The sequence below is a fragment of the Ambystoma mexicanum genome, chromosome 9 (assembly GCF_040938575.1).
Source record: "Ambystoma mexicanum isolate Mex_15411 chromosome 9, UKY_AmexF1_1, whole genome shotgun sequence".
NCBI lineage: Eukaryota > Metazoa > Chordata > Amphibia > Caudata > Ambystomatidae > Ambystoma > Ambystoma mexicanum.
The window spans coordinates 690538141-690563070 of NC_090931.1; positions in this window are offsets into that span (position 1 = coordinate 690538141).

Genomic DNA, 24930 nt, shown 5'->3' on the forward strand with positions numbered 1-24930 from the left:
ACCAATGGGTCACTTGCTGTATCCATGAATTGGCTTCTGATTCTGTCAGAATCCTTAGGAACTACCTATGGTTGAGCTTGTCGTGAAGAAATTAGTTCTTCCTACCAATGTGATTCTCAGGGGTACGAGAGGACAGACTGAGAAACCAATTGGTCGGAAGATGTTATAGAGACCCTGGGAGACCCCGATGACGGCACGATGTTATGGACAACAGGAAACTCTCGATGGCTGAAGAGGAAGACACAACTAATTACCAACCATGTCTGACAATCTCCAAACAAAACCTAACAAAAGTCATAACACTGACATGCAAACCAATGTAGAGTAAGCCAAAGTCTTGCAGTCAAAATCAATCATCAAGGAGGATGGGTTCTGCAGACCACAAAGAATATGTTTAGCGTAGCAAGTGACTAAGGTACCAAAGGACAGGAAGAAGAGTAGAAGCTCTTACTGGCGTGCACAAATGCGAGTTGTTACCATCTGATGTTGTGGTCGTGAAGTCTCTGTAAACTGGATGCAATCCGAGGACAACTTGACTCCAATGCACCTACCCCGACGACACGAGGACGCCTACGGTGCCCAGGCAGTCTCTAGTCCAGCACCAATCCTGTACCCGCCGGCACGAGGACGCCTACGGTGCCCAGGCAGTCTCTAGTCCAGCACCAATCCTGTACCCGCCGGCACCAGGACACCTAATGCATTAACCAAGCCAGACAGAGATTCAGATAATAGGGGCAGGGGAGAGTAGTAGCAATAGAGGCAAGTGGAAAAAGGTCAGAAAAGATAGACAAAGATGAGCCCAGAGAGCACCAGAATAGCTAGTGGTCAGGAACCCACCCAGAAAAAGATACTTGAACCAGGTAAACTCTAAACCAAAATGTAAGCCAATCCGGGAAGTAGTCCGAGGTCGAGGTATCCAAGAAAACAGCAATACAAGGGATGATCCAAGCCAAAACCAAAGGAAACAGGCCGAGGTCCAGAATAACAAAATAATCCAAGAAAACGCTGCTGTCGGAACAACTATCAGAAGCGCTGACTGGAGAGCGAGGAGGAATTAAATAGCGGAGTTCCGGTACTATTCCGATCACGTGATCTGCAGCGTGCAGGGTCACGTGATATGCGACGTGACCCTTGCCCCAGTCGCCATGGCAACTGCCAAACCAAGTGCCGAGAATGCGGGCCCAGACGGGAGCGTCTGTGAACGCCGGCTTGTGGACAAAACTCCGCTCTTCGCCGCGTTATGCCAGGTGACCGTGCCCGCTGTTGCCTACCAGGGGAAAAGGTACCGGGGGGAGCGTTACGTGTCTGGGAGCGTTTCCTGACAGGCACCTCTGGCACACACGAAAGCCTCTTCTTGTCCCATACCCAATACTTTCATATCCTCCATTGGTCTGCCAGGAAGGATGACTCTTTATAGAAGAACCTCTGCGCTTCTTTTTATTTAAGCACCCCAGACTCCTATACTCTCCAGAGACTCGCACCACCCTAAGAGTGCTTGTCCCACAAAGTAACATACAGACTTTTCTTCCATTTTCTATCCCCTTTTCTTGTAGCTGTGATGCATTTTCACCTGTACACCAATGACGCCTGGCAATTTGTGTAACCCTCTTGCACCTCTTGTAGAGTTGATCCGTAGGTTACCCCAAAGCACTAGTTGACTTTCCACTGCCTCTGACCTCAGATATGGCACAGTGGGCGCTCACCTAAGGCAAGGCAACCCTAGAGTTGCATTCATTATTCTGCTCTCCTGGATCTGTTTCTTACCAAACCTCTGCCCCATTCTCCTTTACTGTCATGGACCGTCTTCCCATAGTAAGACAATCTCCACTGGGCTGGCTCGCAAAGAGAAAACTAGGAAACAGTCCTCTGGAATCCCATCCCTGTGGCAATCTGTCCCGCTCCAAGTCTCCTTCAGTTTAGGAAAGAACTGAACACCTGAATTCTCCAACAACACACTGGTGTGATCTAGAATCTGGCAATCTTGGACACAGCCATCCATGTATTGTACTGTGAGAATGATTACTAATATTTACTTGATAACCTTTTAAATTCTCGCTGCCAATCTTTTGCTCTGTGACCTGTGCAGGGCCCCTGTCTTATGTTTGTGCTTTAAAAATACATAACAATAATATATTTATTTATTTATTTACTTATTTATTTATATTCATTCATTTGTTTAGTGCACCAAACCCAAATGTATCTGGGCACATTCATTGAAAAGATGACAGTGTTGTCACTGTCCACCCCCCCCCCCAGGTGTCCTAAATCTCTTCTGACCCCACTGCAACTGCCTCTTTCCAAAGCCCCTGGGTAAGGAGGCTCTAGAGAGGGCAATTGGCTTTAGTAGCCTCTTCTCCCAATGGCAGTAATGGTCAGCAATGTGCACAGGATGTGTTATACCACCCGGTTGCTTGGCACCACTGGCCACGAGGGGCCTAAGTCTAAACTGTGCATCAATCCATTTTCCTGGGCATGCTTCTAGGTCAGGGGCGAGGGCTGGTTGCCTTGATCACCAGCTTTCTGATGCCCCTACTATGCCAGGGTAGTCCTCTGGGCGCCCTCCTCAGATCCTTGGAATCTCCCAGGAGATTGGGAGCACTTGTGCTAATTCTAGGAAACTCACACTAAGACTAGTGCACACTTGGACCTCCCACACTGCAATATACACCCCGTATGGATGCAGCCCTTGCAGCTATAACCAACATTTCTATAAATATGGACGGTATTATGCAACCTTTTGTGGTCATACCAACACAAACAGGGCACACGGATCTATGTCATATTTTCGAAAATAAAATACTGAATCCCAAAATGTTGTTTTTTTTTAACTTTCACCCCATATATATGTGGGGGAGACCCCTGTAGCCCATACCCCTCCACATGTTGTATTAAATGTACCCTCCCCACATATGTATGCAGTGAAATTGGACATCTCCACCACAAATGTGATTGACATAACACAATCAATAACATTCAGGGGCCAGAATGTCCCACACATGCTTGAGTGCACGTGCATTTCGAGTGGTGTGAAATGCGTAATCATTTGTGCATGCGCAGAACGTGTCATTCTATTGTAAATGTTATTGCTAGAGACAACTTATGGGCGACACAGCCCAAGATGCTCGTTGCATGCACAGGCCGCAAAATGTACTCTTTAGCTACTGAATGTTGAGCATCTTCTTAGAGACCGCCAAGCAGGGCTGGTCCTCCTGGTTGACTGCCCGCTAGCCCCCCACCACGCCAGCTTGGGGGAGTCTTTCAAGGGCTCTCCCGAGCTGGCGTGATGGGAGAAGGCACGGCAGGCACCCTGTTGAAATTAAATATGCCCACTCGTGTTAGTGCCAGGCTTTCCAGCGCGGGGCGCGTTTAATAACAATAGGGTGCTGATGCTTTTGCATCAGTACCCTATTGATGTGATTACATCCCGGCTCTGGCGCAGGAGCAGGGAGTTAAAAAAAATTGGCACCCCCTCCAACCTCACCAAGCATTGACCGGGGGCATGCGCGGGGGGGTTAGAGGGGAAGCACCAAATTATTATTTCACTTTCCAGAGTGCTGCCACCACTAAGGCCGCCACTGCCTCCAAGACCTAAGAACTAAATTAGCCAGATTATGACTAAAATAGGAAAGATGGTTCCTGACCAGGTGACGTCTAAGTGGGTAACTACTGCTCTGTAACTGGGAATAGAGTTTAGGTTTATTAGAGGACCCAGAACAGAAAATAAAGACAGTAGGCCTGATTTACAAAAAGGTTTTCAATGGGGCTTTCCCAAGTGAAAACAGTTCCATGTGTTAATATCCCCGCAAAAATATGGCGATACAAAAATATCGCCATATTTTTGAGGCGATATTGAGCCATGAACCCTGCGGAGAACACCCCTGCAACCCCTGCATTATTTTAAAATGTGCGGGGGATACCCCCCCAACCCCTGCTCCCATAACTGATCCCCCCAAAAAATATCGCCAATGGCGAGACAGACGGCCATATGTACGGCGATATTTTTGGTGGGAATAATATGTAGGGATACCGTGAAAACATGAAATCAGGCCCAATGTGGTTCAGCTAAAGGGCTACCACCTGTGTCCATCTGGGGGAGCGCATAAATATTTGCATGTACTTTCGCTGTCAAGGACATTATAGGCTGATAATGAGCTAAGCCGCTTTTGATGTCTTTCCTAGCTGAGCATATGCCCACGCACTTTGGGAGCAGACGCCTTGTGTGGTGCGCGCGGAGCACCCTCTACTTAAATTTCAGCCCTAACAATGCAGCCATCTATTAAAGCGACCCCTTCATTACTGTGCGAGTGACCCCTCCTGAGAGGTGCCTGGGGCCAAGCTGCGACGCTTAGCCTCCGGCAATGGCTCTGGTGAGACGGGACGCAGGGCCGGGGCCTGGACAATGGGACTCTTGCAGACATGACAAGCCCCTGTCCCTCTTGTACATGAAGCATCATAATTTGCGGAGCAGGGGTCACTTTGCGTACCCTTCCCACAGACTGCAGTGTTTGTTTGCAATGGCAGCAGGGGCCTGGAGGGAGCCAGAGCTTCCCCTGCGCACATCTGTTGAAAAAGGGAAGGAGATTAAGGGTCTAATTCATGGGACGTTTAGAGCGGTGCAAAGTGACTTTGCCCTGCCAGCAAACACGTTGAACCCCGCCTAATTCACAGAGCGGTGCAAAGCGTATTTTTGCAGAGCAAAATCACTTTGCACTGCAAAAATACTCCTTGCACTGCACTAAATGGAACTAATTCACCAAAAAAGCACTACGGGTAATTGGTGCTTTTAAAAAAAAAATTAGGCCCATTTAGCGCAGTACAAAGAATACTTTGCACTGCGCTAAACGTTCCATGAATTACGTCCTAAGTGAGGATTGTGCCGGCTTGAATTTTCAGCAAAACATACCAGGGAGGATAGCTCAGCGGCAACCTGCGCGCCTTGGAAGCAAGGCGACACGAGCAACACAGTTTCGATCCCGGTCCGGCTTAGAAACCTCTGGGTGTTTAAGCGCATTATAAATACGCAACTAAGAGAAAGAAAAAAACAATTAGGCAACTACAAAGCAAACAATTCCTGTAACAGCGCCTCGATGCCTGTGGGCTGCGTGAGCGCTTTAAACAATGTAAAAATAAATAAATACCATAGGCTGCATTTTGTTTACTTAGCCTAGAATGGAAGGGAAGTAAGGATGGGCAAGCGTTTCCCTAGCTGGAAAGTGTGTAAGGCACACTCAAGATGGATGCCGAGATAGTTGACAAAGTCCTTTGCAGATGTTGTTCCTAACAATATAGTTGCCAGCTGGCACTAGGTTATGTGTGACGCACTCAGCCAGTTCCGGTTGTGCGCAATGACTGCAGGTACTTGTAACTCCATATTTTCAAGTGAAAGGTGAACCTACAAGTCCCACCAATCAACCTGCAAACGAATCAGGACTGGCAGGAGGCCATACCAATGACATGAGGCCACTTGACAGTTATGTACAAAAGTTCCATTTTATTTTTGCTGTAGAAGTTCCAGCGATTGTTTTAGTTCTTTGAGTGTATGACCTGGTGTCTTTGTGGTGCCATCTGATTGGCAGAGAGTCCTGGGTAGATCCGTCTGCCATTAACTCTTAATATCCTTAAGCCCAAGGCACGGCCCTTCCTGGCTGTTTGAAGAACGTTGACCAACACACATGGCAGACACTGAGGTGCCTCTATTTTGACTGAACAGGGGAACGATTATCAAAACTTTGCCTGTGTGCAAAAAAAAATGGAGCAAATTAATTTAGCACACATTTTGCTGCTTTGATAATATGGACAGGAGCAAAGAGGTTTAGCACCAATCTGTATTATCTCAACAATGTTTCTAAGAGAAAAAAAAAGAAACAGGCCGTTTTATTTGCTATGTTTGCTGCGTAACACGATGTAGTAGTAACAAACAACCTGATTAATTTTTGACTAACTGCCAATGTTTTTAGATAACACTCATTCAAACAAAACCTGATTGCCCAATTCCATGTTATCAAAGAGTTTGCTAAATGCTAAGCAATGGTGCAAATGTTAGATAACCTGTCCCCATGAGGGTCAGAGCTTTGATCAGAAACACTGCACAGGGGTAGTAGAAACAGAAGCTCAACTGCCATTAAGATCATGGCTTCACACAGGTTAATGGTGGTACATAGGCAGATAATGAGTGGAGAAAGAAATATCAGTAGCTATGTATACTTGGGAAAGCACCGACTGACAATATAAATAATGGGCAATGTATACATTTATTCACATCAACATATACAGTACAGTAAGGAATGAGAACTGAGGAGATCAAGTGGGGGAATATGGTGTTCGGACAGGGTCCGCTTCAGGATGAGGAGATGAAGTTTAAGGTTTAAGGTACCAGGCAAGTGGCATTCGATAAGCATTCCAAAGACTTGGAGCATTGACAGCAAAGCAACTACAGCCCACGGGGCACCACAGCACAAGCAAGGGAAGACGATGAGCTTAGAATCAACCTCATGCCAAAGTAAAGCAAAGCACTTCAAAGCCTAACGTTGCTCTAAATATAGACTCATAGTGGGATGGACACACTTCTCATCAACCCAAACACTGGATGAACAGCTCAATATGTTCAGCTCGTTGGGGGTCCATCGTAAAATACACTTAGAGGATCTGTGTGTGCCTGAGGATGTATCGTTCTCAGGGAGTGCGGCCCCTGTGTAGCAGAGGGAGACAGGCTGGAGTTTTCTATGTTTCGCTCTCATTCTTTGCGTTAGAATGGAGAGGGCTGACATGCTACCAGCAGACAGAATGTACGTGCAAGTAAGTTGAGACCTGCCTGGTGGGGGGTAGATGTCTGTCCCCGGCTGGGGTCTCCCTCTGGAACAGCCTCCCTGCCTCTCTCAAACTTGAGAAGGGCCACCTAAGGTTCCGGAAGCAACTGAAGACCTTCCTTGTCGCTTCCGCTTTCTCTCTCCCTCTCTCGTGCTGATGTCCCTGTCTGCTGCGCATACTGGTTACCTGGCCACCCACTGAACTTACGGGACCAAGCTTCTGCACGACCGGTTGCCCTTGCACTGCCTCCGGGCCCCCTAACCACTCAAGGGACTGTATCTGCAACCCTACAGTCCCGGGCTCTCTGCACTTATGAGTCACCTCCCGGCTGCACTTACTAGTTACTTTGCACTCTCCCCTCCCCTATGGCACGTCTCCCCCTCATTCCCCCACACTTGCGCGATCTGAATGACACAAGGGCTAGTAAGATCATTGTTTTGTCCTCCTTCTGTCCTCCCTTCCTTGTCTTGTCGCGCCTAGAAACACTTGTGTACAGGCGTGTTATAAATGACTTATCATATTATATCATATCATGCCCTTGCTCATTCTGTAACCCTATGGAAATTGTTAGATGGATGTAGGTTGTGACAATGGCCCTCATTCCGAGGTTGGTGGTAGTCATGGCGCTATTAGCGCCATGACTGCCACCAATAATGGTACCGTGTCCGGTTTGGTGCAATGGGGACTTAGTCGACCTTGATGGGACCAGTAAGTCCCCATTCACCAAACCATTATAGGGCTCAATGGGAATGGGGAGGGTGCAAATAACACCAAGCCCGTTATTTGCGCCCAGGTCCCTTAGCATTAAAGACGGGTCCCGCTAAGGGACCTCGTAGTAAGGCGGTAAGGGATTACCGGCACCGGTCTCCTTACCGGTGCCCGGTATCCCTTACCGCCCTACTCGGAATGAGGGCCAATGTCTCTGCATGAGAGAGGAATGAGCACTGTTAGGTTCAGCTGCACGTGCAATGCCGAACACAGAGATGGCGGCGGGAAGGTTGCAGATCAGAGCAATGAGGCAACCCTAGACCTGGGAGGGATCACTCTGCAAAGCTTGGCTGCCGATGGCCAACCAGGCATTTGGCCAATAAAGTGAACGGATAGCCTGCCCCAGAGTGGGTCAAACTAGAAATGTCTTTCTAGTGGTGGGGAATGCAATAAATACCCGGATGGAGTGGTAGGTCCATTTGCTGATTGCGCAGTGCCTGTGGACATCGCTAGGCTTTATGTGAATCCTTTAGCAATTGGCCGCATATGTCAATAAGCCCCGATGTGATTTGGAGCTGCCCCAGAGGATGCAGAGTGGCCGCAAGTGGTTGGGTTACACGCGCGCCTTAAATGTATGGTCCGTTGTTGATGTTGATGTATATCGGCTGCCACTTCGAGTTGGTGAGTGCAGGGGGAGAACTATTTGTCCAGGTCTGCCAACCGCTGGATGCAAGAAATGAACGTACGACGGGTTCATTTCGGGGTCATTTCAGGGGTTTATTCAGTACCCTATAAGATATATGGGTACTGAATAAACAAATGACAATCTTTTGAGCCATATTTGAAAAAAAAAGTCTAGACAATGACATTAGTTTTAATGCATTCAAAAAGCACTGCCTTAACAATAATGGAAACATAATTTGAGGATAAAAGTAATACTCCTAGCGTCATTTTTTCAAAGGAGATATTGTTTCCAGGATTCGACTCTATTTTGCTGTCCTATACAAGTGCATTTCGACCAAGAGTGCTACTACTCTACTGCCGAGGCGAGTTCTATATTTCAATCCCAGCGCAGAAATTCTATCCAACCTCGCCCAAGGGGGGTACTATGAATGTGTGTGTTGTAGGCTCAGTCTGTCTTTTCTTGGCCAATTACATCATTCAGCATGACACACCAGCACATTATGTATTGATCTTGGCGGGGGGTGGGGGGGTAATACTGATATAGTATCAGCCAGGCTTCGAGAGGACCCTTTGAGATTGGTGTCTAATTTTCTGTGCAGGAGGGCGGGGGATGGGGGGGAGGGGGGTAAGATCAAACCTCGAAGCCTCAGAGAGTAAACAAAGTCATTTCCAGGAGTCGAGTCAGAGGCTCTCGAAAGACACAGCCCATGAGCAAGCTGCAATTGACTAGTCTGATAATGACTTACTAATCGTTCTGATCCCCACCCAATTGTGGGGGTGCACAGTCAGTTGTCCTTCGCCCATTGTCGCAAGGCTGCTGCCGCGTGGGGACTGAGAAAGCAATGATAAAGAGGAGAGGCCCTCTCATGCATCATGAGATCCCTCGTATAGACCATATAAACGTTTGTCAAGCACTTATCAAGCAATTAATATTGGCATGACAATACTATGTTCTAAAACTTTATGAACATGTGGAAGGCGCCGGCTATGGAGGCAAGCAACCTGGGTAAGCCTGATACTGGTACCATTTAATAGGCTAGCGCTTCTACTAACAAACGTTGGACAGGCACCAGGGGAGTTGCTAGGTCTGGAAAAGACACGGGGCTAAGCTATGTCGGAACTGTTGGGACTGGGGGCTAGCTAGTCTTTTGGCTATAGCTCCTGAGATTCTATCTGGGGCTACAACCAAAAGATCAGGGGCTATAGCCCCCTTAGCCCCCCCTAGCAACGCCCCTGACAGGCACTGAAAATAACATTCAAAGCAAAAACCGCAAATAAGGCCATTCGGTGGCTATTTCGTTGAGAAAAGGATATATAACTGCAAGGTGCATATATATAACTGGTGCAACTCCCGCACCAGTTTCTGGCCACGGACTCAGGCGTACAAAATGAGGCATGCCCTGAACGGTTAACTAAGACTTACAAATATCCTCCAGGGACCACCGAACACCTGTAAACATCAACATCTCATTTCTCAAAGGACTATTGGCACTTTTTCCCAAAGTCACCTGTCTGACCACACGAACTGCTGTTATGCTGCGCGCCCTTCCCCACCATTTTTTCTACATGGCCCAAGTTTTACCTATCTCCTGTCTCATCCAGAACATGAGGGGGAAGCGACACCTAGCTACTGTCAAACCTTCACCTGTTAAGAAAGCGTCTTTCTTTGAAAAGCTTGTATTCGGCTAGCCCTCTTTCTCCTAAAAGCGACTCTCCCCAAATGCTGTTTACTCGTCCCGCCCATACTCTCCAACAGCACAGATATCTCTCCAATAAGTCAGATGGCTAATGGCGGTACCTCCCTAGTCCCAGGGAAGCCAGGTTTACTTCTCCGCTCTGAATAATATGGGGGCACCATTCCACCATGTTGATTCAAAAGTAATATTATTATAGCTGATTGGGGGGTGCATACATTCCAATTGAAAAAAAACATGGGAACTAGCAGGCCATACATAATCCCCCTCAACACAGACCAATGGACCTCAGCCACCTTGAAGCTGATGCTGAGCTGCACAACACAAGTCATCTTGGTTTCCAGCCATGTCTTTCCATTAATGCTAAGCCATCCATATACCTTAAAATCGGTGTAAAGCTTGGTGCAGGAGCAACCGTTTGTTTTTCATGGAGAATTAGAGATAAATGAGGAAAAAAGCAAATGGTCATGGTAAACGAAAACCCCCACTAGTGGCACCAACAAAAAAAAGTACTCCTGTACCAATCCTTTAAGTAATTCATGAATCTTTTTTTAGAACACGCAAAACCAGTCTCTAAGTGCAGGACCAGGATTCGAACCTGGGTTGCTCTGTGTTGCGTAGAAAACACGTCGCCCCTGAGCTACCCTCCCAGCCCACAGCTAAGACATATCAATGGTTTTAGTTCTGATTTAATGACGTGACACTCTCCAGACTCCTACATGATGGAATGGAATGGTTACAGATTCCGATATCCATACTTGTTTTAGTTCTGACGTAATGACATGCAACCCACCAGACCACTGAATGATGAAATGGTCATATATCCCGGCATCCATCCTGGTTGTAGCTCTGACGTAATGCCAAAGAACCCTCCAGACCACCGCGCTGTGGAATGGTCACAGATCCCCGCATCCAGGTTTTAGCTCCATCGTAATGACGTGGAACCATCCAGACCACTGCGTGGTGGAATGGTCACAGATCCTGGCATCCAGGTTTTAGCTCCATCGTAATGACGTAGAACCCTCCAGACCTTTGCGTGGTGGTATGGTCATAGATCCTAACATCCAAGTTTTAGCTACAACGTAATGACATGGAACCCTCCAGACCACTGCATGGTGGAATGGTCACAGATCCTGACATCCATCCTGGTTTTAGTTCTGATGTAATGTCATTGAACCCTCTAGATCACTGCATGATGGAATGGTCACAGATCCCGGCATCCAGGTTTTAGCTCCAACGTAATGACGTGGAACCCTCCAGACCACTGCGTGGTGGAATGGTCACAGATCCCGGCATCCAGGTTTTAGCTCCATCGTAATGATGTGGAACCCTCCAGACCACTGCGTGGTGGAATGGTCACAGATCCTGACATCCAGGTTTTAGCTCCAATATAATGACGTGCAACCCTCCAGACCACTGTGTGGTGGAATGGTCACAGATCCTGACATCCATCGTGGTTTTAGTTCCGATGTAATGTCATGGAACCATCTAGATCACTGCATGATGGAATACCAGACTCAGATGCGTGACAACATATGTATGTTGTGGAGGTACTGGCATTAGCTAAAGAGAGGTTTAAAATAAATGGATGGACGAGTTGTTGAACAGGGAAGAGTACTGATTATAGACTTTGGGTCTGCTCTCAAAACAAAGCTTTCACAGTAAAAGGGAGATTAGTTTGCTCCAGTGTGATGACATCTGGGGACATTTTAATTAACCTTATGTGTGAAGTTACTAAATGGCATTGTCAATTTCTGAAAGCAGAGATTGCATATTTCTTGAATGGAGTTGTGTTTTTGAACATGTTAGACATTTATGAAGCTATACATTCTTGGTGACACACTCACTGAACGATGACTGGTGTTGCCTGCATTTACACTACATTTTAAGGGATGTTTTGATGCTGTCCATGAACATACGTTGTTCTATTGCTGATAAAATATTAAAATCTAAAGTACCCCTTAACATACTTACTTAGGATATTGCAAGTCACTAAGGTGTTCGGTGACGAAATAGAGGAATGAGGGTGAAGTGTGAGTTCCTTTTAAGGTCTCAGAACTCTAAGGTGACTCACAACATCCTTTTTTATGTATGGTAGTGGGTATTGTATTCCTTATAATGCATGTCCACATACTGCCACCCTCTCTAATGCCTGGCCTTTGGCTTAATCTGTTGTAAAAGATCTTTCATTTGATGACCCATCTAATAAATGTAGAAACTGGATTTTAGACAGCTAATATGCAGCTCCTTAAGTGTTGCAGAAAAATAGTTTAAGCAGTTTAATACAATGCATTGAAAAACATGTTTATTTTGTGCTTTAAAATAAGCAATAAGAAGCAGGTGTCAGGGGTGGTGGCGCCTATAAGCTGTGTCCCCTCAGAGTACACAGATCTATGTCATTGTCATGCGGTGAGCATAAGAAAATGTGTGCAGATTAGCCCAACACCTTTTCCGGAGGTTGATCTACCATCATTTGATATCATTTAAAATGTCAAAAAAGCCTAGGCGAGCAGACCCCCATGTTTGTATGGTCGAATTCTTCACAACACCAGTAATATTTATTGCTATATTAATTCCAGGAATTCAAGCTGCAGCGAACGCCAAGTGGTTTCAACTCACAAGGTGGGAACTACTACAAATGATTAACACAACAATAAAAGGATTGATTAAAGAAGAACTGAGGGACATCAGACTCATGACCCTCTAAAATAGGTATGTTCTGGACTTAATTAGAGCAATGGAAGGCGGTGTGTGTGCCAAGATCTGGCCTTCTTGCTTTACATACATATCTGCCCACGATGGAGAAAATGGAATCCTGACAGAAGCTATAACTCTTGTCAATGCTGCGTATGATAATGTTGGAAGAAGTAGATGAAAGCGAAGACAGAGATTGGTTTTCATATCTGTTCCCATGGTTTCAACCTGGCTGGCGAATGCCTTCAAAATGTTGGGACCAATACTAGTGTTAGTGTTTCTGGGATTCTGTCTTATAAGAATAATCATAGGACAATGTAAGAAGATAGCGAAGAAAGCTGTTGGGATGAAGATAATGATTGATGTAAGTGCTGTGGCTGACGAGCATACACAGACCAAAAAACACCACCCATCAGAACCTGAAAGCAAGCCCTATGGCACCCACAGGATGGTATGAAATTTTGAAGTGGAAAAATGTGAAAAACTGGAAACAGCATTCGATGCAACAAGGGACATCAATGAAGAGTCCGAAGAGCTGGTAAATGAAACAAGAAGGGTCCACCCAACCATGCCAAGAAACTCCATCATTATAGAATGAATATGGGGATAAAACATATTCGCTATGTCCTGATGAAGGCCTAAAGAAAAACATAAGGGCGCTCGATGATAAGAGCAGACACCATTTTGTACAGGCCGAAATACACTGTTGTTGACATGTTGTTTTCTAAAACACAGTGCTTTATTAAGCAAGTCTGCAAAGGGAAACACAAAGTCAACCATGACTTTGTTGACTGTCTGTGTGTGCCAACCAGGCTTGGCTGATGTACATGATTTAAGGTACTATGTTTAACTGGAATGGCCAGGCATGAGGTATGTGGCTTATAGTCCAGACAACTTACTGTGTTATATGTAGTGAACATTTTCCAAAGGAATAATGTAGCACATTAGCAGAATGTTTTAGGTACACTTTACTAACCCCATCACAATAGCCTTTGATCAAACCATTGCGTCTTATAAAAATACTTTTCATTTCAGGTTAAAGATATTGTGTATTGTTTTTAAAATTTGTTATTGAATAAAATATATTTTTGTATATGAGCGTTTGAGTTGCTCCTGAAAAGAAATAATGGTATGACCGGATAGAGCATGTGCCAATGTGAAGGAAGCTTGAGGAATAGCCAGTTAAACTGAGTTTTGAAGTGGCTCCTGTGGGTGCTGTGTTTTGTATTGATTTGAATCCCGGCATAGCGTGACACTGATCCTGGCCCCACCTTTATAGGTAGTGCTTTCATGGCTCCGAACAAAATGTAAAGTCCTGTTCAAACCCCCGGGAAATGAACATTGACTAGCATCCTTGATATAGCGACCTTGCACCCACAACCAAAAGCCGCCGTTTAAATAAATCAGTACCTTTGCACTGAAGTTGAACTATTCTGCAGTTGAAACAAAGATGCCCTAGGTCCAGACTTGTATTTTGCAAACAAACCAAACTCCTTCTGATGACAGACAAAACAGAAAAGGGTGGTAACACAATGTTATTACCAAAGGAACTAAGAACCAAATCTCATTCCGTTTCAGCTTCTTAAATATTTAGACCTCAGTGGTTATGGGTATAACTGTGTCCACGCAGAATCCTCATCCCAATGCAATAATAACAATGGTATCATAACGTCATAACAATCCTCATTCTTTAAAACATCACCTGTTAATATAACCAAGAACATAACTCCAGGTGTCAGGCCCAAATAACACCAATTCTCTGACCGCTGCCAGCCTTCAAGCCACAGTCTCCCAAGGTCTCACAGCTTGCAGACATATTAGGGGCAGATTCAGATTGGCAGATACTAAGTACCAGGCCAAAGCCCTGATTGCCCGACAAACGCCACTCATTGTACTGACGGTAAGGATCAGAGAAACTCCACTTGACACAGGACCTGTGCAGGTTAGATTAAGTCATCAGACTGTTCTCTGCTGTCTCTTGCACACTAAGTAAGCAGAAATGGGAAGGTGCATTTCTTTACATGCCTGAGAGCTGTGTCTCCAACCTATAAACCCATGCATCCCGGGACCTCTAACAAGGCGCTTAGGTAAATGAGGTGTCTTCCCCTGCAGCCACCCTTCCACCCTTTCCATACCGTTAGCTTAGGTGTCTCCTCAGGCCTAACGCAGCCAGAACGCAGTCTGGGTGTCCACCCTCCAGACTGAACACATCCAACTGACTTCCTCACCACCACACCACTTACCGCTAAGAAGCAGCTATCATGCAACTGCCACACCAGCTGCACACATATCCGGTGCGCCCACGCACCTTATGACTCTCTCTCTCTCTCTCTCTACTGACTTGAACTGTGGTTCCCGAGGGCGTTCAACCTACCAGGACTTTTAGATCATACCAATGATATATAAGACACTATATAAATACCAAGTAACATAACATAACATTCACCTGTCAGTTCCCGATACGTGTTGCACAATGTGTATAACGTGTCCACTTGTGTGTGAGGTATAATGAGACAGTAAATAGGCACATGGAACATCACAATGCATTGCTTCACCATGGCACGCTCAGCATGTTTACATCAGGTCATGCAGCATTTGCAACTTTACACAATGGCTGCAAACCTTTATGAGCTTATGATGAACTGTTACATCTGTATTTCTGATGCCTTCAACTTTATTCTGTGACTCTGACTATAGGGACTAGAAGCAGCGGTCTGCAAACTATGGCGCTCGAGACAGCTCTCATCAACCCTAGTCAGTATAATCAATAGTCAATGGTGTGAGTCCATGGGTGCTGTAGTCCAAAACATCTGGAGATCCACAGTTTGCATACCCCTGGAGTAGAATGAGCAAGTATGTCTCTGTATTCGTTTGTATTGTCATGCATTGCTACATAAAATACAATTGCGAAACCTGTGCTAATTAGGTTGTGGCCTGTCCCAATCTAGGGGGTCCATGCTCATGTTGGGAGGCCTGTCTGGAGTGACAATCCCGGCTAGGTTTTCAATTATTTTCAGTTGTATTTGTTGTATAAGAACACAAGTGCTGAGGCCTGTACGGATGTGATTGTGGCCCATCCTGAGTTTTGAGGGTCTGTTCCATCTCCTATCATTGGTGAACACCAACAATCCTTCCAGGTTGCCCTGAAATCTGCATATGTACCCTTATAATGTCCCTCTTACTTCAGTTTTAGGCCCGCCCATCCAGACCTTAATGCTGCTTGCAACCATGTGAGGAATGCAAAGCTCAAGGTACTTAAGTCTACATGCACCAACACAACAGCAAAGCTAGGTTTCATATTCTCTCTCTCCTCACTAACCTAACCCAAACCCCTTGCTTTCAGATCTGCTGTAGTGATTGGCGACCAGGCAAACGGCAGTTGTGCATGGAATACATCTCAGTAAGATGATATAATATAGCATAACAACTATGCACCTTTCCATGTATGCAGTGCCCCCCCCCCCCAACACATTAAATCAGTGACTTCTGGTTCTCTAGATGTTTGTGACAGCCGCTCCCATTAACACTAGCCAGCATGATCAATGGTGACGGACTGTGGGAGTGGTAGTCCAAAACATCTGAAGAGCTACAGGGTGCATGCCCTTGCATTATGTCATGCATGTTTGGGTGGATTTTCTCTCCTGGGTGCATCCTACTTGAATGTATTGAAAATGAAGTTAATGAGTATATTCAGAAGTGTGGTGGAAACCTGGAGAGAAACACAGAAAATCATCTTGACAGTTGTCTTATAAAGCTGCTAAATAGAAAATGCTGGGCAAATGTGGGTGGTGAGACTTAATGAAAGGCTTTGTTTGAGGACTTCTGGGGATTATCATAAAAAAATGGAAAAGAAATGTTGCAAGAGTTGTTCAATGACTTGCCGTCTTAGAGTCTTCTGTGAAGGATTAAAGGGGACTGCACATGGCGTCTTCTCTCCCTTCAGAGGCAGATTTAAGGCCTCAGTAGTGCAGTTGGTCTTAAGTGACTAAGTCGTTAAAAAAAAAAGACTAAAGATTTAGAAAGACCACTCAGTGACAGCACGGATCGGTCTTTCTAAATTGAACTGTCACACCCCTGCTGCACACAAGTCCGTGCAGTGGCTGACAGACACACCAGGACCCGGAAGCACCATTGAGGGAGAACTTGTAATTGCATGTGTGCGTGTGTTTGTATATGTGTAGCGTGTTTGTGTGTGTTTGGGTTCGGGAAGTATTGGGTGGAGGGGGCTGAGGAAGAGGTTTTGGGGGGTGTAACCCCCAATTTCAAACTGAACCTGCCAGAGGGGGGTGGTAAGCGTGTGGGTGTGGGGGGTGAAGCAATTTTGTTTTTGCGCTTTTTGTAGGCCGCCTAAAATCAGCCAGAAAAAAATGTATCTTTTTGTTTGGCCACCTACAAAAAACGAAAATATGGCATAGAACCATGCAGTTAGGTCAGATTGAATGAAACAAGCAGAAATATAGCTTCTACAGGAACATAGTTGCAGATCCACCAACAAACCAATCAAGTATGGCTCCACCTTTCCCTCCCTAAGCTGTATCCCTTGAAGGTAACCCTCTGTATCCTCTGCTTGTAACCCTCTGTGTCCCCTTCCTGTAACCCTCTGTATCCCCTGTCTGCAACCCACTGGATCCCCTTGCTGCAACCCTCTGTATCCCCTGCCTGCAACCCTCTGTATCCCCTGCCTGCAACCTGCTGGATCCCCTTGCTGCAACCCACTGGATCCCCTTGCTGCAACCCTCTGTATCCCGTGCCTGCAACCCTCTGTATGCTCTGCCTGTAACTCTCTGGATCCCCGCTTGCACCCCTCTGTATCCCCTGCCTGCAACCCTCTGTATCCCCTGCCTGCAACCCATTGGATCCCCTTGCTGCAACCCTCTGTATCCCGTGCCTGCAACCCTCTGTATGCTCTGCCTGTAACTCTCTGGATCCCCGCTTGCACCCCTCTGTATCCCCTGCCTGCAACCCTCTGTATCCTCTGCCTTTAACCCTCTGTATCCCCTGCCTGCAACCCTCTGTATGCCCTGCATGTAACCCTGTATCCTCTGCGTCTGTGACCCACCAAATCTACCCTTAATGGTCTAACCTTCTAACTTTATCCATATTATTGTATTGTATCTCCTTAGCCTACAGCGCTCCATCGATTCACAGCTAGGTTTGTGGTAAACAAAATCGTGCACAACATCAGGAATTATATACACGTTTGGTAGATTAACATGTGGGAGCAAACCAGGCAGCAGTCCATGCCATCTCCCTTCGTCCTGTTGTGAGGTCTCCTTTTCCGTCTGCCTGCTGCTTGTGCTAAACTCCCTGGGCTACTCATGATCTTTAGAAAGGCATGGGCTTTCTTTTCAGTGTCAACGTGACCTTGCACAAGGGAAGGGGTCCATACTGGCCACCAATTACTTGAAGGCAGTGCTTTAAGTGAGGTGACAAATCTAAGGGAGGGCTGTTATGTGGAGGGGTGGCCTAAATGATGGTTGTTGCCGGAAGTGTCCCCAGCCAGTGGTCGAAGTGTACGAAAAGAAGTAGTGGAGCTATGTTCCCTACTGGCCTGCACTGCTCCCCACAAACCCCATCACCACACCCCCTACCATGCACAATACAAACCCCAAAACACACGTGCATGGTGTTGAAGGAAACGTGGAAATGTCCAGTGCAGTGCACTTAAAGTGCAAGCTTCAACTTCTTCCTGTCCCCAGCACGGGACAACAAAAAAAATGTGGCTTTCCTTGCTTTTATTTTTATTGTCTCGTGCTGGGGATGCTTTCGCTACTCAGCCAGTGTCACCTTACACTGTGCTATTTCATCAGTGCTCAGTTCCTCTTGTTTCATTCAATAGACTATTTGACAAATAAAGCCTGTTAAGGGCTTTACGTGTCAAGAAGTTTATTGAACGAAACAAGAGAAATTGAAAACCGAAATAGCACAGTGTGATGCAGCACTGACTTGTCACTAGCATGCCTTGGCCTTGAATCCCCAGTCAGAACAATAACTTTAATTTAAAAAAATGTTTTGTCCCATCCCGAGGATTCCAACCCGAGCACTCCGCCCACTAGCCAGTGTCGTGCAGTAGGCTATTTAAAAAATGCTCAATTTCCTTAGTTTTTTTCAGTAGGCTTCTTGACATATGCCGCCTGTAACCGGCTTTATGTGTCAAACTGTCTATTGAATGATCAGCGTCTGTGAAATAGTACAGTGCTGCGTAATACTGGCTTTTCAAAGAGAGCCAGCAGTAATTGGGGTTCAAATCCCCAGCACGGAAATTTATTTTAAAGGTGTCTTTCCTTTATGGTGGCAGCTGCGGGAGCCCTGGCAGGGCCCCGGCTCGATCAAAGTTTTTGGAGGCTGCTGGGGCTCAGCTCCGGCCCACTTAAAGCTCTGCTTAAAGGCTAGTTTCAGACAGGGTTGGACTGTGCCATAAAATTGTCTCGGGCACCAATAAAAAAGGGGCACACAGTTACAAATGGCTATTCATTCCTTTTGTGACACTGTTTGAATAGTACCCAAGGGGAAGTTTTTTGATAAAATGTGATGCAAATTGTACATTTTAAAGAATATTTATTCAGCAACACTGGTCAAAACTATTAATCGCATAGTGAAGTAGCTCATCAAACTGGACCACATTGGCCAATAAAGTGGCCAACTTTGACCAAAAAAAAGTGTCCCACACCGGCATTTTGCATTTGTGGTTCGACCATGGATCTACTGCCCGATAGGCCAGTCTGAACCTGGTTTCAGAGCCACAAAAAGCCTGCCTATATTCTACGGCATCTGTAGCAGTATCCTGGAAACCAAAGATGTTATTAATGTTCTAAACAAATCTTTTGGGCTTTCCTTACTTTACAGATCTTCACAACTAGAAGACATTCGAGTAACAGAAACAAGAAAGACTGAAGTCTAGCGTTTTTCTTCTTGTCGTTCTGGGCAGGTCAATCTGGCACACCCATTGAACATTCCAGGAGGCAACCACAATAGCTTGGCTTGGGACGAGTGGGTGACCCCAACAGTGCTGTTGCCCTGAGTGTTCTCTGGCAGGCAGTGTATATACACGTTTGCAGCTGTCCCTATTTACCAGTTTTTCCAATTGCATTTTCTAAGGGCCGATACATGAGCTAGACATTGTAGTATACGGAATATTTGAAATATTGCCTTCGCAATTCTATTGAACAGAATATTGCCTGGGCAGGGCTATTTTATGTGTGGATTTCTATCAGATTGTGGCCTCTCTCACTGCTCTGCTAGAGGGCTGTTCGCTTGTGAGCTCAATTCAAGGCTTCGCTGGAATAGTCGAAAGTGGCTTTTTGTGCACGAGCAAATATTATGAGTTCTATGTAGTCCACAGACAGATGCACTCAAGGGTGTTTATATGTCTTAAAGAATCAGAGGGATAGGGAACTTAAAGACAATTAGTTAGTCCCCAATGATGACTGGGGAGACTATTCGCAGAATGATTTATTTGTATTTATTTGATAAATTGGGAGACACTTCTCACAGAAATGCCCGGGCAGATAAGCAGGACAGTCCCCAGGCATGCAGTCCCCAGGCATGCAGTCCCCATGCATGCAGTCCCCAGGGTGCATTTACACATTTACTATGATTATCTGATGAGCGTGAGTCAGTTAGTGAAAGGGTAATGGAACAGTACAACGAATGGGACAACTCTGTAACCGGGCAAAAAAACATAAATATTATAAACAATTAGGCCTTGGGACAGGATCTGCCGATACAATATACATAAGTAAATGTGCATCACTTCCAGATTTGGGGGCATCCATGTGATTTAAGGATGTTCATTTTCAGGCTAGTAAATGGTGCAAGAGCCAGGTGTTGTTAGCTAGGTTTGCAAAAGATCAGGGGCTACACTAATGTTGGAACTGTCAGGACTCGGGGCTAGCTAGCCTTTTGGTTGTAGACTAGTCCTTGAGCTTCTATCCGGGCCCACAACCAAAAACTGTGGGCTTTAGCCCATCCAGCCCCTTCCGCCCCCCACCACAGTGATGCCTCTGAGCCAGGTCTTGAAAAGTTTATAGAATGGATTGCTTCCAGGGCTAGGGGAGAGCACTCCAGTAATGAGGGGTCGGTAGTGTGAAATAATTGGGGGTGGTCGGGAACAGATAGACTGATGAGAGTTGAGGTGGGTACAGTTCGAGAGGGAGAGTAAGCAGAGGTGCAGTGAGCAAGGCAGTGGGGGGAATTGATTTGAAGACGAGGAGTAGAAACCTGAAGAGGGAGCGATTTTCCATTGATTTTATTTTATTTATTTATTGGTCATTTAGCTAATAACATAACTTTTGACCACAATGAAAACATTACAATACATAATCAATTATACATATAAAAAAGAACTCTAAAAATAATCCATTTACAAGCATAACTTAATCACATACTAAAAGAGAAAAATACAATCAGCTAAAAAACGCATTGCTTTACAATACTTTGACATAAAGTGCATCTGTTCTTAGTACTTTCGCTACAAAACCTAAAGTACATTTAAATAAGACACTCTTTAGTAAAGTGCATTTCAATAAAGTATGTTCAACACAGCATTCAAAGAAGAAAGTGTATTCAAAGTGCATTCAGTAAATTGCGCTCTGTAAAGTGCATACAATAGAGAGACTTCAATAAAGTGCATGAATGCTTGCAGACATGTCCTAAAGAGGATTATCCAACTGCAGACTATCTAAAATAACAACAATTGAGATGACCATAGAAGTTGTGCAACCAGCCAGACAGTCTTTCCAAAACTATCCATCATTACAGCCTGTCAAACGTCTGCCCTTAAGGAGTTTGTTTAAATACTGTTGCCTTTTATCCTCTAAATTAGGGCAGACTACCAACAAGTGGTACAATGTTTCGTCCTCGTTAATTTGAGCACAGAAATGACACATCATATTCTTTTCTGGCAAAAAATAATATTTTCTGCAGATCTCTCGAATCAGGTACAGATTAAATCTGAATTTTAAGAAAGATCTTCTAAAATGTCTGTTCAGATATCGGTACAGATATGGGGCAATTACAGCTTGTTTCTTATGATCCATACTGTAATTTTATATAAAAGGATAAGGGTCTCCAGTGTGCTCTAACCTCCAGTGAACACAAACCAAATACATATCGTAAAACAGAGATGGGAATAGATTTTTGTAAACTCAGCATAGTTTTCCAGATCAGACCTTCCAAACTATTTAAACATCTTTAAACTTCACAGGTAAAACGTTTTAATTCCATATAAAATTCTAGGTAAAATCTTTCCTTCATAAAATCTAACAATTGGTCTCACCAAAAATGTACCAAATTTAGAATCGACACACTTCATTTCGTTTATTATTGCCATTGTGCGTGCTCTGACCCATTCCTGTACTTTAGAAATGCTGGGTTTAGAATACACTGCAAATCCTAAATAAATAAAATTGTCCACCTTTTGTAGTACCTCTGTTCCTGATTGTAATATATATGAAGATTCCTTAGTCTTAATCAAACACTGCATTATTTTTGTTTTCTGTGGGTTTATTTCCAAAGCGTTTGCACTAGCATAGCCGTTAAATGCGTCCAATAAGTATTGTAAGCCTTGTTCTGTCCAATCGAATCATCTGCGTAACTGAGCCACATTATTTTTAAATGGGCTTATATAGGTGAATCGAATGATACTTTCGTCAAGTATTTCCCTATATCTGAGGTTTATAGATTTAAAAAGACATGGAGCGAGAATGCCGCCTTGTCTAACACCTCGTCAAACAGGAATCTTACCGAAAAGTGTACCATCCTGAGTTAGTCTCAATTGCATTGTGGAATTCTCGTCTAAACCAATTAGGATCCTTAGTAAACCCGAGGGAATTGTCCATTCCTGCAGCTCCTTCCAGAGGAGGTCCCGATTTACTCTGTCAAAAGCTGCAGTTAGATGTACTGCCGCAATGAATACTGAGGAGTATTTTTTTGACCAGTCTGCGGCTTCTGTCTGTGCCAAGAATAGAGATCGGGCGATAATTCCTTGGATCATCTTTAGGTCTTGTTTGTAAATTGGGACCTCGTGTGCATAAACCAGGTGGTCAGAAAGGAATTTGTTTTTATCGCATCTTTGAAAAATTGGGCCAAAAGTCTTGCCCACATTGGCGTGTTTCCACGGAACACCAAATTAGATAACTTATTCGGTCTTGGGACTCTCGATGTGCTAATTTTAAACAGAATTTCCAGGACGCGTTCTTCGTCCACTTCTAATTGCCAATCCACTAGATTCAATTCACATTTAAAATGGATGTTTAGATATCCAAGGAATACATTTTCTCGAAATGGGCTACCCAAACTGGTTTGGCCACTGCATTTAACTGCTTATGTGAGGTTTTTATTTCATTCATAATACGCCAGAAGATTAAAGCATTCTTACTGCCCAACGCTTCCAGCATATATTCACTATGCTGTTGGAATAAGCAAGTTCTTCTCCCTCTTGCCCAGTTCCTGTTTCTTAATCAGACCTTCTTAATTTATTTGACTTCCTCCAGTGAGTCTTTCACATATGCAACCTTTATGAATTGAATTTCAACCCTAGATCTTTTCTTGTGAGCCGCTACTTCGTGGTCAAAGCTATGCAAATGTGGCTCTTGGGATTTCTTAGTTTTCTGACTTCTGGGTCTAAAGACTTTAGACAGAATACGTTCAATCAATGGGTTACGAATGTCTGCCATTAGGCTGTTGACTTTCCAATCCTCAGTGGTCAGACTACACCATTCTTAAAGGACAAGATTAACCTGAGTTACTTTGGTCTGGTTCCAAATAACACGATTATTTTGACCCCTCACTTTAAGACCCAGTGGACCTTCCTCCAAGTCATTTCCACCCCGCTGCGGATTAATTCATGTGCTCAACATGGAGTCTCATTTAGTGTTGTTCGTGTAATTACCAAAGGGGAGCAATGACTAAACAGACCCTCGTCAATAAACATGTAGTGCAATGTGGATGCCAAAGAACCATAATGCAAGGTGTAATTAGGAGTTCCAGGTTCTGTTGGGGTAGTCCAGTTTAGCATTTTCAAACCAAGAACCTCCAAACTGGCACACCATCGCCATCCAGCTAGACTATGTTTTTGACTGGTGGGCGTCTTTTAGCAGAATTGGGTGTGCAGAGGTCCAAGCAGGTCAAATTTAAATTTCCTACAAGAACCGTCATTCCCCCTGGATTTAGATCACACCAACCATCAATCAAAGCATTAATGGCTCCCAACATTGTTTCTTGTAGACAGATACCCAAATGCCAATAAACGTTTAACAGTAGTAGGTTTGCCATACAGTACCCCATTTTCAATTCGACATGCACACTTAGTACGCATTTAAACAAAGCATCTGAGGAAATCATCTTCATGCCCTTATTTATTTTTAACAAAATGAATAGGCCACCTGCAGGGAGGCCTGTTACAGATGGCCTTGCTATTGGTGAAACAGATGCAAAGCCATCTGTATGGACCTTCCCGTTAGCGAAGTCTCCTGCAGGCAAATAGCGGCATGCTTTCGTAAGTAATTCCCCAGAACAGGATCACCTAACAATTTTCTATGACCTCTATTCTTCCATGAAACAAGACTAACAGGACCTTCATACTAGAGGAGACACTTATCCAATGGTTCCTTTCTAGGTCCATTTAGGACCCCCCCACCCAGGGCGAGTCACATTCTGTTTGTTTGCCATTGCTCGTTTGACTAAGAGAGGTCGCTAACAGGCCTCCATTGTTATGGGCACTTGTTAAAACTAAAAGCTCATTTGGTCGAAAATGTACATTCGTTTTCATCTTGGGAGGATAGCTCAGTGGCAACGTGCTCGCCTTGGAAACAAGACCATACGGAGCAACACAGGTTCGATCCCTGGGTCTGCGCTTAGAAACCTCTGGGTATTAAGTGTGTTATAAATAACCTATCATTTTATCATATTATGATCTTGCAATAATGATTGTGGGATTATATCGAAGCCTATTTGCTGTAAATCTGGGGTTTCACTTATTATTAAGTCAAAGACCACTTTGGAACCAATAAACAACAAAGCCCGGTCGGAGTGTTTGAGGTCCCTACTCTATTCCCGTGTAATGCCCCTGGATGCAATTGCACGCAGGGCCAGCACTGTGTTAAAAAATGCAAGATGTTAGATCTATTTAGGGTCACCTTCCTGTATTCAGATAGCAAGCACTCTACTCCAAGTGGGAACATTCCTGCTAGAGATGCTTGCTGGATTGTCTATGTGCTAATTAGGGACCTTGGACCTTCCCCTGAAAGGGTTATTAATGCCAAGGTCGGACTGGGGCATACAATTGTCTCCAGCACCAATGAAAAAGTGGCCCACCGTTGCAAATGGTTCTACAAATGGTTCT